The sequence below is a fragment of the Rattus rattus genome, chromosome 1 (genome assembly GCF_011064425.1).
Source record: "Rattus rattus isolate New Zealand chromosome 1, Rrattus_CSIRO_v1, whole genome shotgun sequence".
Taxonomy (NCBI): Eukaryota; Metazoa; Chordata; class Mammalia; order Rodentia; family Muridae; genus Rattus; species Rattus rattus.
Genome location: NC_046154.1, coordinates 7,733,464 through 7,745,944, shown reverse-complemented (window position 1 = coordinate 7,745,944; position 12,481 = coordinate 7,733,464).

Sequence of the window (12,481 nt, the reverse complement as noted above, 5' to 3'; positions counted from 1 at the left end):
ATCCAGTCACTGTACCCCTAGGCATCTACCCAAGAGAACCGGAACATCTGGGTGTTCAAGGACAAGTACACAAAGCTTCACAAAGGTTTATCCAAGAGTCAGACACTAGAAATGCCCACAACAGCCATCCATGAGCAAATGGATGGACAAACTCAAATGCTCAGGAGGAGGAAGGGGAAGCAGGTGAGGGAGGTCATAAGAGAAACTACAGTAGTCATGGCAACAGCTCGGGGGAGGAGCATAGACTGGGCGCTGTGAATTCTGGGAGTGGAGGGGTAGGATCTGGCACAGGATCCAGCAAACGCCCTTTGTGGACTCATTGCCTAGGAAAACCACCTCCAACCTCTAGGTCTCAAAACTCAGCAGATCCCTTTGTCTCATGAAGACTTCTTACCCAGTAGCTTACCCTGTCCCATGAGGAATCATAACCCAGCACAATTTCCCTGTCTTGGCTCATGACTCAGCATGATCGCCCATCTTGACCCAGAATGACCACTGTCCTTTGTGCTGAATTATAACCCAGTACAATCCCCAAGCCCCGTGCTAACAAGACTGTAGGAAGATGGCTGGCGGGAGTTGGTGAAAGACAGGCAAGACCCCAAGAGAGAAGAGAGAAGGGAGTCTGGAAAACCTATTTAAGCTCTGCATGGTAAAACTACTGGATGAGACGGAGGGTGGCAGTCTGGCGGTCCAAGGCTGCTCGAGGCAGCTTTGGGAGAACTAGCCAGCGGACAGACCTACCCAGAGAGTATGTGTAACAGAGGCAGACCAGTGGATGGGAACAGGCACCAAGCCCAGAACTCACCAACCATGCAAAAGCAGGATATTGGGGAGGGACAGAAACGCCAGCAAGGGTGACTTAAAGGTTCTGCCTCAAGTTCAGTGTCCGAGATGGGTCAGCCTCCAGGAAAGTGAGACCACCAACCAGCCATCCAGACAGGGAACCTTGCCGCTGATGGTGCACAATTCAAAGTGGAGAAGCTATTCTTAGCATGTTCCTTACACTTTGTAAGGTGTTCCGTCACGGCCGTGGGATAAGTAACAGACAGAACATCCCTGCTCTGCCCGGCCCTTTTGCTCGGAGGCTGCGCTGTCCTAAATGCAATGCAACCAGCAGGTCAAGGGCCAAATCCACCAAGCCCAGGCACCAAAGTAAGCCCTCCCTTCTCTGTTCCCTCCACCCCTGAATATTTCATCACAGCAAGGAAAAACCAACCCAAGGACAATCCAGTTACAACCACATCCACATGACCTAAAACTGGGTTCCATTTTTCCACACAACTTTTTGCCAAAGACCTTTTTAAATAACTCTGCAATAAATAAATTAGATGCATAAATAAAACATTTATGGCTAATGCATCATAAGTATATTTGTTTTAAAAACGATTTTCGGTGCACATATAATTTTCCATCTTATTAAAGAAGAAAGTAAGTTTGCATGTGGAGACAAACACACTTGGCTATTTTTAGGTGAAGAATTAAATCTTGGCTGAATGTTTAAGACGGCAGGACACGGCATCTTTGATGTATTTCAGAGTCTGTATTTTGACTTAGAACCCTAAACGCTGCTTTAAATGCATAGTAAAAAGTGCAAAAGTCTGGTAATGTAACTTCAGAAATTGTCAGAAATTCTACCCTAATTATAAGTCAAAATTCATTGTTTTGTTTTTTTTTTTAAGGAAAAGTCAGGGGGCTGGAAAAGGCGGCTCAATCATTAAAAACAACTATTGCTCTTGGGGAGGATCCAAGATGGGTTCCCTGCACCCATGTCAGATGGTTCGCAATCGGTTTCAGGAGATCAAATGCTCCCTTCTGCCCTCTGAGGGCGCTGTATTCACACGTACACCCCCGCAATACACACACACACACACACACACACACACACACTGCCCCACACCAAGTCAGCAATCCACACAGCAGTTTTTAGTCAAGCGTTGCAACTCAAATCTGATCAAAAAGCTGTGTGCTTGCTTTAGAGTTAAGTTTGGTCATTGTGTGTTCAGACAACTTTTAATGTTGGCCAAGTTTTCAAGACCAACCCATGTAGCATGGCATTTAGCATCCCCATTTTGGGTCACAACCCACAGAAGCTTCTCGGGGGCATAGATATGGCCATCCCTAAGTGTGAAAGTGTGGGACGTGGAGGTTGACTGCTGACCATGGGGCGGAGGAGCGGACAGCTGGGCAGCTTCTAGACAGGACAGCTATTCTAGTCAGCTTATTCTGAGGAATACTGAAGAAACAAGGCCTTTCCCAGGGTGCTCCCAGACTGTCCTGGTGTTCCAGTGAGATGGAGTGTGGAGGTAAGGCCAGGACAGCTCCCCACCACTCTCTTCAGGACTCCTCAGAGGGGAAGGACTTTATGCAGGCCGAGTGCGTCCAACCAGTGAGTCTACACTGACAGCTTTATTCTTTGTGCCTTCTGGTGCAATTCTGAGTTTATCTCTGGCCCCTGTGGGGGCAGTTGCCTCCTGCAGACCTGGCCATGAAGTAAGAAAGGCTGAGGAGGAAGGACGCTCAGCAACTAAGAACACTGGGTGTTTTTTTTCCACAGGATCAGAGTTTGGTTCCCAGCACCCACACGGCAACTCGCAACTGACTGTAACTCCAGTCCCTGGGGATCTGATACCCTCTTCTGGCCTCTGCAGGTACCGGGCACACGTGTGGTGCACAGACATACATACATGCAAGCCAAACGTGCATGCACATGAAAATAAACAGCTAAAAACATTCTAAAAAAGCATGTGGGAGATGGTCTGAGGCGTGGCCTTTGGTAGATTCAGGTGGTCCTGACTCTATGGAGGAAGATATCCCAGCAAGCCAAGGTGTTATAGAGCATGGAGGGGCACAACCACAACAGCAGCAGCAGCCTGGAGGCAAATCACTGTGCCTTCAAGTGCCTGCATGAGCTCTCGTTGGGGGCCCCCACCCTTTTCCTTGGAGTCCTGTGGAAAGCTGGCTCCTGCTTCTCTTGGAGAAGTAGCAGGAACCAGCCTGCACGTGTCACCCTGGGGTGTGTAACCTGACGAAGCTCTGACTGGGGTTCTCCTAAACACGGAGTCAGCCCAGCTCCTTCTGAGCATGCTCTGTGCAGCTGGAACTACAAGACTTCCTGGAGGCGGCAGCTTCTCACCCAGAAAAGCCACAGCCGCCTCTGCGCAGCCACACACATCTGGATGGCTATGGTTCTTATTAGCTCAGTCTTCACGATCCTCCAGTGGGGGAGCGTCTGCTTCAGGCCTGTTTGTAGGGAAGCCCCACTCCCCGTTTCTCCGGCCCTGCTCAAGAATCTGTTGCCTTAAAGGGCAAGACTCTACCTGACAGTTTCCCTGCGTGGCCAAAGGCCCATGAGGACTTCTGCCTGGGTGTGCACTCGAGCACCCTGAGCGTGCTCCGCATCTGCACCCATTGGCTATTCCCATTTGGTGGCAGCCACCGTATGAGGCAACAAGCTAATGGTGACATTGGCTGGATCAGCATGCTCAGGACCAGTGGGAGAAGGGATGGTGTGGTAGACAGCTTTCTCCAGAGGACGAGAACTTATATATGTATATATAATATGAATGTATATAATGTACATATTCGTGAATATATAATAAATATATGTATATAATAATGAATGTATATAGGACTATATATATTCACAAATATATATATATATACATTATATATACACATATATAATGGATATATGTATATATAACAATTAATGTATACATGAAGGGGATGTATTAGGATGCCTTACAGGCCACGGTCCAGCTAATACAACAATGGCTGTCTACCAATGGAAGGTCCAAGAACCTAGTAGATTGTTCAATCTGCAAGGCTGGATGTCTCAGCTGGTCTTCAGTTTACTCCAGAACCCTGAAGAAGCCGGCTCTCATGCCAGGGAAGGAAGTCAAAGCAAGTAGGCAAGGAGAGAGCAAGCTTCCTTCTTCCCCCCACCCCCTCAGGCAGGCCGCCAGATGAAAGCTGTACCCCCCCCCACCTCCGATGATGTGGATTAAAGGTGAATCTTTCCACTTAAAACACCTGAATTAGAAATGGATCTTCCCGCTTGAAATGACAGAATTGAGAAAACAGTTCCTCGCAGGTGTGCCCAGACAGTTGGGTTTCAGTGAATCCAGAGAGAGCCCTACTGTCAACCAAGAACAGCCACCACACACTAGCGTGCTCAGAAGTGACTTCCTGCCTCGATGACCCCCTCTACTCCCAGGCTGTGATGGCCCAGGATGCTGCCCTCGTTCAATCCGCCAGGATGAGCAGGGCAGAGTGCAGCTGAGATCTGGGATGTAAGAAGGAGCCACTTGACCATCCATGAGCTCTGCTAGATACCACTCAGCCCCAACAGGATCGGTGCAGAGATTCTGGGGACGGTAGCCCTATTTAGAACTCTCCGTGTTTTCAAAACTCTTAAGAAGAGGCCAGCATATAATTGGCTCAATAGTTCATGAGTCCTGGGCTTGGGGGCGGCACTGCTCAGTTGGTCGAGGGTCTGAGTTTGGTTCCCAGAACTCAAACACAAATAAGACAGGTGTGGCCTCATGCACTGGAAATCCCAGCATCGGGGAGGCAAAGACTGACAGATGCCTTGGGCTCACTGGCCAGCTGGGACAACTAAGGAGGTGAGTCTCAGACCAGTGGGAAGCCCTGTCCCAGACAGGCGCAGACAGTGCTCAAGAATGCTCAAAAATGACACCGGAGGCTGTCCTCTGGTCTCGATACATGCCATGGGTACACCTGAGTGTACACACACACAGACACACACACACAGAGACACACACACACAGACACACACACACACACACACACACACACAGACACACACACACAGAGACACACACACACAGACACAGACATACACACACAGACACACACACACACACAGACACAGACACAGACACACACACACACACACACACACACACAGACACACACACAGACACACACACAGACACACATACACACACACACACACACAGACACACACACACACACACACACACAGACACACACACAGACACACACAGACACACACACACAGACATAGATAGATAGATAGATAGATAGATAGATAGATAGATAGATAGATAGATAGATAGATGAAAGACAGACACACAGAAACACACACAGACACACACACATACACATACAGACAGACACACAGACACACACACACACACACACACACAGACACACACACACATACACACACACATACAGACACACACACACAGACACATACACACAGACACACAGACACAGACACACAAACATAGACACACACAGAGACAAACACACACATACATACACACACATACACACACACAGACACACACACACACAGTGTTTCACTTGCTTTCTTCCCCCTTGTGTACATAAGTGGTACTAAGAAATCGCGCTGCCTAGCACCAGACTGTGGAGGAAGGCTTTTGTCAGAAGCAGGGGGCTGGCTCTCAAATCCTGTTTTTCTGTAACGTTGACCCTGGGCAGAGCTTTTATATTAAATTAAATTACCCCTGAAGTGAAGTTTTTATCCAACACTCAGCTTTTGCAGTAAAATTACAATTATTATACAGACCCAGAAATGAGAACCCCGGTACACCATGTAATCTGGAAGAATTCTACTGTAAGAGCGACCCGCTCTCTCCCACTGCACGCAGCTCCGCCAGGCAGCCCTCCCTCCACTCTCCTAGTTTGTGTATAATACCCAGAATGCAATACAATAAACCCCCTGATCTGCGTTATTAAATAGGTCATAAAAGTGTCAGCAAGAATAACTTATTTTTTCAACTGTCATTAAAAATGATATATAATTAAGATATGCCATAAAAGATGATTAAAATAGCCATCTCTATAAATTCCAGAGGGATCGTGGGTTTTTTTGCTATTGTGTGCAAAATGTTAATGGCCGGGGGTACATGTCAGGGAGGGGGAATGACAGGCCAGGAATACTCTACGGGCCTTGGCATAAAACTTGTTTGTCACTTAGAGGATGACAGAGAGCCTTCGGGACCGCCGGGAGCCTGTGAGTCTGGAAATTGGCTAGCATTGAGAGACCAGGACTCATGTGCCTGGCAGGGTCACACACATCCCACTGCTGGGAGGGATGTTTTAAATATTAGAAAGGTGGGGTTTTTTCCCCCAACCCATCCACTCTTGCTGTTATAAAATACTGGCCAGGGGGTCATTTACAAAGACAAGATTCTCTCCTTTTTAATATTATTCCTCCTCCTCTTTCTCCTCCCCCACCTCACCTCTCTCTCCTCCCCAGTTTCCTCTTCTTCCTCCTTCTCAGCTTCTCTTTGCTCCTCCACATCTCCCAGTTTTCCTCTGAAACACTGGGGAAGGAACCCATGCGGTTTCCATGCCATTGTATGTCCCTCTGCATGCATGGTCCAGCATGGAGTCTCCTTTCCTGGGTCTCTATGCTCTTGGGAAGGAGGGCTTTCCACAGCTTCAAGGCGACGGTACCATACCAGCCTAGTTCACTCAGATGCCCCTCCTGTGTTCCCCCTGTCCCATGTTTTCCTGTCTCATTCATACCATCTCACTAGTTTTTCTCATATAAAATCGTGGGCAGAACTGGGGAGATGATTCAGTGGATAAAAGTGTACAAGCTTGGTAATCTGGGTTTGGTCCCCAGAACACATACAAACTGGATATGGTGGTATGTGTTTATGTGTGCCTGTGTGTACCCATGTGCCTGTGTGTGCCCATGTATGCCTGTGAGTGCCCTATGTGCCTGTGTGTGTCTATGTGTACCTATGTGCCTGTGTGTGCCCATGTGCCTGTGTATGCCCATGTATGCCTGTGTGTTCCTGTAGTGCTTGGAGTGCCCTATGTGCTTGTGCGCCTGTGTGTACCCATGTGCCTGTGTGTGCCATGTGTGCCTGTGTGTGCCCATGTATGCCTGTGAGTGCCCTATGTGCCTATGTGTACCCATGTGCCCCATGTATGCCTGTGTGTTCCTGTGTGTGCCTGTGTGCCTGCGTGTGCCTGCGTGTGCCTGTTGTGTTCTTTGAATCCCATCACACAGTGAGATGGGAGGTAGGGACAGGAGAATAGTCTGGAAGCTTGTGGTTTCCAGCCACATTAAAGTATGTAGCCCAGCAAAACCACTAGACAGCAAGGTACAAAGAGACAATTGACTCTCTCCAGTTGTCATTTGACATCTACACACATGCTGTGACAAGCACGTGTTCTCACACCATCCATACACACACACACACAAGTAATTTTTATGAGAAAATATGGCTATTCATGGCCTACATACGCTCATCTCTCCAGCGACTGCTCTTTCGTGCTCCTGGGGGATTCCCCTAGCTTCCTAGATTCTTTTAATTAGTTGCTTTATGCATCTGTGGGGGAATAAACTTCTGTTGAGAAATCCAGAGCCTCCTAAGAAAACTGCTGATGTTGAATAAGAAGCCTTCCTTCCCCAGCGAGGGAGGCCATGACAAGTAGCACCCACCCACCCTAATACTACTGGGCAGACGAGGGCGGTGCAGGGGTCGTCCTGAGTGTCATCATCTGGATACTGGCAGGTCTGGGGTCCCTCTTTAGCCAATTCCAGTCTTGTTTCCCAGCAAGGAGTATAGACAGAACTCAGGGAACACCTGGGGCAGGCCTGGGATACGAAGCACCCCAAAACTGTCTACAAGTCCTACCTGCATATTCTCTTGATGCTCAGTCATAGAGAGTGAGGCTGGAAGACCTCACGGATCTCTCCTGTCAGCATTAAATCATCTGCTGGGCTGTGCAGAAGCAGCCATGTCCTGTAGGCAACCAAGTCTGGAGGCAAGGTGCAGAGAAGAGCTCAGGTTCCTCCCCTTTGGCATTCCCGGGGCTGTCAGGTGAGATCTGTGAGTCTGCTCTCATTCCACTTGCAAAGGCTCATGGGACCTCTGACCTTTCACCTGGACCATTGCATAATTCTGCTCATAATGCCAGCACAGAGGCTTTGGGACTCCTCAGGCAACTAAGTTAAGAGTCTGACTCCCATCTCTGTAAAGAGCATGCACCAAATCGTTGCTGCAAGCAGAAGAAATCTTCCCTGCCCAGTTCTGCGTCCCAGTCCTACCTGGGCAGCATTTCGGAAAGGGTGGAGGTCCCGAAGGGAAGAAGCCTGGTGCAAGAGAAACAAAACAGATATGCACAGGGCAGATCCCACGTGGGGATGTCAGGTGGGCCGAGGGGTCTGCTGGAGGCACATGTGTCATTAAGGCCCTGGAAGGGAGGAATGGTTTTCAAGGAGTTGCTGGCTTCAGACTGCCTTAACACTCCTGCTTCCCACCCTCAATTCATCAGGGCGGTGGGAGAAGAGCAGCCAGGGCTCATGTCACCTGAATGCCTTTTTCCTGGCATGGGAAGAGTCAGAGGCTAAATACTGAGTGTCTAGTGAGTTTTCGAAATGTTGGAGCATCTATCCTGGGAGGGACATCTGTCCTGGGCAGGATGAGACTCACAAGTGGAGAATGGCCTGTGGCTCTGGCCACAGTGAGACCAACACTTTCCCAATGAATGGGTCTCTCTCTCTCAGGCACGCATGGTCCAAGGCATGGTCAAGAGCTTGAGTCTACCTGGAGTTACTGACGCTACAGCTGTGGGTACTGGGGTTAGAAGAGTAGTTCTTGCTCTAGAGTGATGTGTGGACAAAGCTTTGCAGAGTGCAGGTGGCTTAGTAGCTAAATCACCTGTCTGGTGAGCAGGGGTGCATGAGCTCAATCCCCAGAAACCGAAAAAAAAATGGTAGGGAGTCTGACTTAGGGTTTTACTGCTGTGAACAGACACCATGACCAAGACTACTCTTATAAGGACAACGTTTAACTGGGCCTGGCTTACAGGTTCAGAGGTTCAGTCCATTATCATCAAGGTGGGAGAATAGCAGCATCCAGGCAGGCATGGAGCAGGAGGAGCTGAGAGTTCTACATCTTCATCTGAAGGCTGCTAGCAGAATACTGGCTTCCAGGCAGCTAGGATGAGGGTCTTAAAACCCATATCCACAGTGACACACCTCCTCCAACAGGGCCACACCTCCAAATAGCGCCATTCCTTGGGCCAAACTTATTTAAACCACCACAGAGGAAGTACATGTTAGTGAGCCCAGCTCGGGGAAGTTGGAGACATCAGAATCCCTTACGGGATTCTGCTAAGCTTATCTGATAAGCTTCAGGCAAGTGAAAGGCCCAATTTCAAGAAAGGAAACTGGCCTTTACACACATGCTAACATATACACGTGCACAGCTATACAGTCATTCACCTGTACACACATAAATATTGAAACATACACAGGGGTTTTGTGGCAGGTGAGGCTGGAGCCACAGCTCAGTTGTAGAACTTGCCTAGCATGATGAGGCCCACAACTAATTATTTAGCTAACTAAGGGTTATTTTCAAGATGATCAAGTGTAAAGGATGTCAGAATTCACAGTTCTCTCTGTCCAGTGTTCCCTGACTTCACTCCTCTCTCTGGGTGCTATAGTAAAATCTGAAGTCCCCCCTAAAACCTATTTGCTGATGGTTTGGACCCCAGTGTCAGGTGGTTGAGAAGTGCTGGGAGGTCTGATCTGGTATGAGATATGACCTGAGCTTCAGATCACAGGGACCTGACCTTGAAGGAGATGGTAGGACTCCAGCCCCTCCTCTTACTTTTCTTTTTCTCTCTCCAGCCATGAGTTTAGTGATTTTGCTACGTTGTCTACCCGAGTTTGTCTTGGTACTCTGTTCCCTTTGTCCAGACAACTGCCACCATGTGTCAAATTACATTTTCCTTCTTGTAAAGTATCTGAGGTGACGTTACAGTGTTGGGAAGCTGGCCAATACCACAGGAGTTAGAGGAAACGACCATAGTTACTTGAGAGTGCCCACCCAAGAATAGACCCCACACCAGGACACTCAACTCCCTGCCTCCTAGCTCCTTCTCAGCTGGGGGATGGGGTCAGGAGAGCCGAGCTTACCTACCACATTCACATGTAAACTGAACTTGCCGACTCTCCTTGGACAAAGGTGGAACATGCTTCCTGGGGCAAGCCCTGGACTATTGCCCACAGACCTGCTGTCTCCGAGAGGGCAGGGAACTCTCTCCTGTGAGCTCACAGTGAGGAAGCAGCCCCAGTTGCACTAGCAGTGATAACTTCTATGACTCCCATCTCCTCTCCTGTCTCTGGTGCTGCATGAGGAGGAGAGGGAGAAGGGCATGGGACAAGTTGAAGCTTTTCTGGAAGTGGAGACTTTTGTGAGGAAAATGGAGGGCTTCTAGGACTCACAGAGGGTGGGCAGGTAGAAAGGAAGTTTCTAGAACTCTGGATGAGGTGTCTAGAACATCTTGCTCCAGTTGGTGAGTGGAGGCAAGGTCTAGAATGCAGCTCAGGATGAATGCTCTGGCCACTTCTCTCATCGTTGTGACAAAATGCCTTGTGGGAACAGGACTGGGGAATCAGGGGTGAGAGGCAACTGAGTCACATGACAAATCTTGGGAAATTCTACTCCCAAGACCAGCATCAGGGTACAGATCTGAGTTTGTTACTTAGACCTTGAACTTCTACACAGCATTTGAACCAATTCCAAGCCCCTAAATTCTTGGCCAATCAGATCTTGTCATACCATCCCCATGCTCCAATGAAAGCCCTCCCTGATGAGGCAACTCGGAAAGAGTTGGGCGAGCATTCTCACCTTTGAGGACCTCTGTGAAGACAGGGAAAGCAGCCACTGCCCTGGTCTCTGTTTTTGCTGCCACTGTCATGCCAGGAGCCATTTCACATCTAATGCTGTGTGTGGCGGACTGTGAATCGGGACTCTTCCAGGAGTCGTGGAGTCTTGGGGGCCTGTGGCATCTGGCTCTCTACCCCACTTTTTCCTCCACAATGTTGACCTCCCCCCAACACCTGAAAGAAGCAAACATATTGAAGAATTTACGTTGGCTCACAGTTTGGTGTTCCCATCCATGATGGCGGGGAAGGCATGGAAGCAAGAGCGTGAGGCGGCTGGTCACCCTGCATCTGCAGTCAGGAAGCAAAGAGAGACGAGTGATGGAGGTCCACTCACTCTCTTCTTTTATTCAGTGGGGGTGTCTTTGAACCCCATTTAATGTGATACAGAAAGTCCCTCACAGAGGTGAGTCTCCTAGTCAATACCAGATCCCATCAAACTGACAAGTGTTGTCGGCCACCTCGATGGTGGCTGGAACCTTTGGCTGGACCGTGAAGAGAAGAGCCCAGGAAGGGAGTCTTAGGGCCTGGGGTCTCAGATGGTCCTGAGGGAGCTTCCTGGAGGCAAGGTCTTGGATCCCAAGTCCTGTTACAGAGTTTCAGCCACCTCAGGGTTCCATGCAGAACCTCAAGGAGCCATTTCAGGAGCTGAAGAACTCTGCAAGGTCAGGGAAGTGAGCCAGGGGCTTGGCTGTATGCTGCGGTGAAGACATTGGCACTCACACAAGAGCTCCTGGGTGAAGGGCTTTGTGAGCCAGACTCCTCTCAGTAATGGTATTAGATCCCCATCCGTGGTAGGGAAGCCAACGGTGACACTCTGGGGCTAGACTTCACACTAAATGGGGAACTTGTATGTGAGAGAAGGTGGGGTTCAACACATGTGGGAGAGAATGAAGAGCTGTTTAAGGATGGAGAAGAGAGGAGCAAGGGTTTGCCTATGCGGGCCCGAATGCATAATTTATATTGTCACTCATAAATGCCTAGGACCTAGCCTGGCTCTCATTCTCCTGAGCCCAGCATTGCCCTCCTGCCTAGACTTCAAGGCAGCACTCCGAGAGAAGGGCCACACGTGCGTGAAGACAAGAACCCACGTGAGCAGAGCCTCCTTGAGGAAGCCTTCCCTCCAAGGGCTGAGGGAGCAGCCATTGCCTTGATCCCCAGCCACTCAGCGAGGCAGTCTTTCTGACCTCAGAAGTCAGCCTCTGCAGCCTCCCAAACTCTGGCCTCTGCAGAAAGAGGGGCTCTCGGGTTTTGCCCATGCCTGGTTGAGAGTCAACCTGGAACTTTTTTCTTCACCCAGACACTTACCAGGCTGGGTTAAAGCTGATGCAAACTGACAGCCCAGGCCTGGGGAGGCTCTGAAGGAGCGTGAGGCGGTCTCTGGAACCCAACTGATAACTTCAGGCAAATAAGGCAGGGAGAGTGTCAAAGGGAATCCTTAAGCCAACAGTTCCTAAATCCAGACTGATGAATTGCCATGGAAAAGCAGAAGCCTGGAAGTGACATCCCAGGAGAGGGTAAAACAGGAAGGCAGGGAAGGCCAGGGAAGGCTGAACATTGGCACATCTACCAGAAGCAATGCCCAGGGGTGGCAGTGGTCCAGGGGCCTCTGGACCAAGCCTAGTACCCATGGGGCTTGGGTAGTTGGGTCTTCACAGTTTGGGAGTCCAGAAGTCCAAGGCTGGGTGACCCTATCATTTCTGCTTCTGGTGGGGACCTCACGATGGCTCTTGTCACATCCCAGTGGGATTGAGAGGAGAAGCAGGAAGCTAC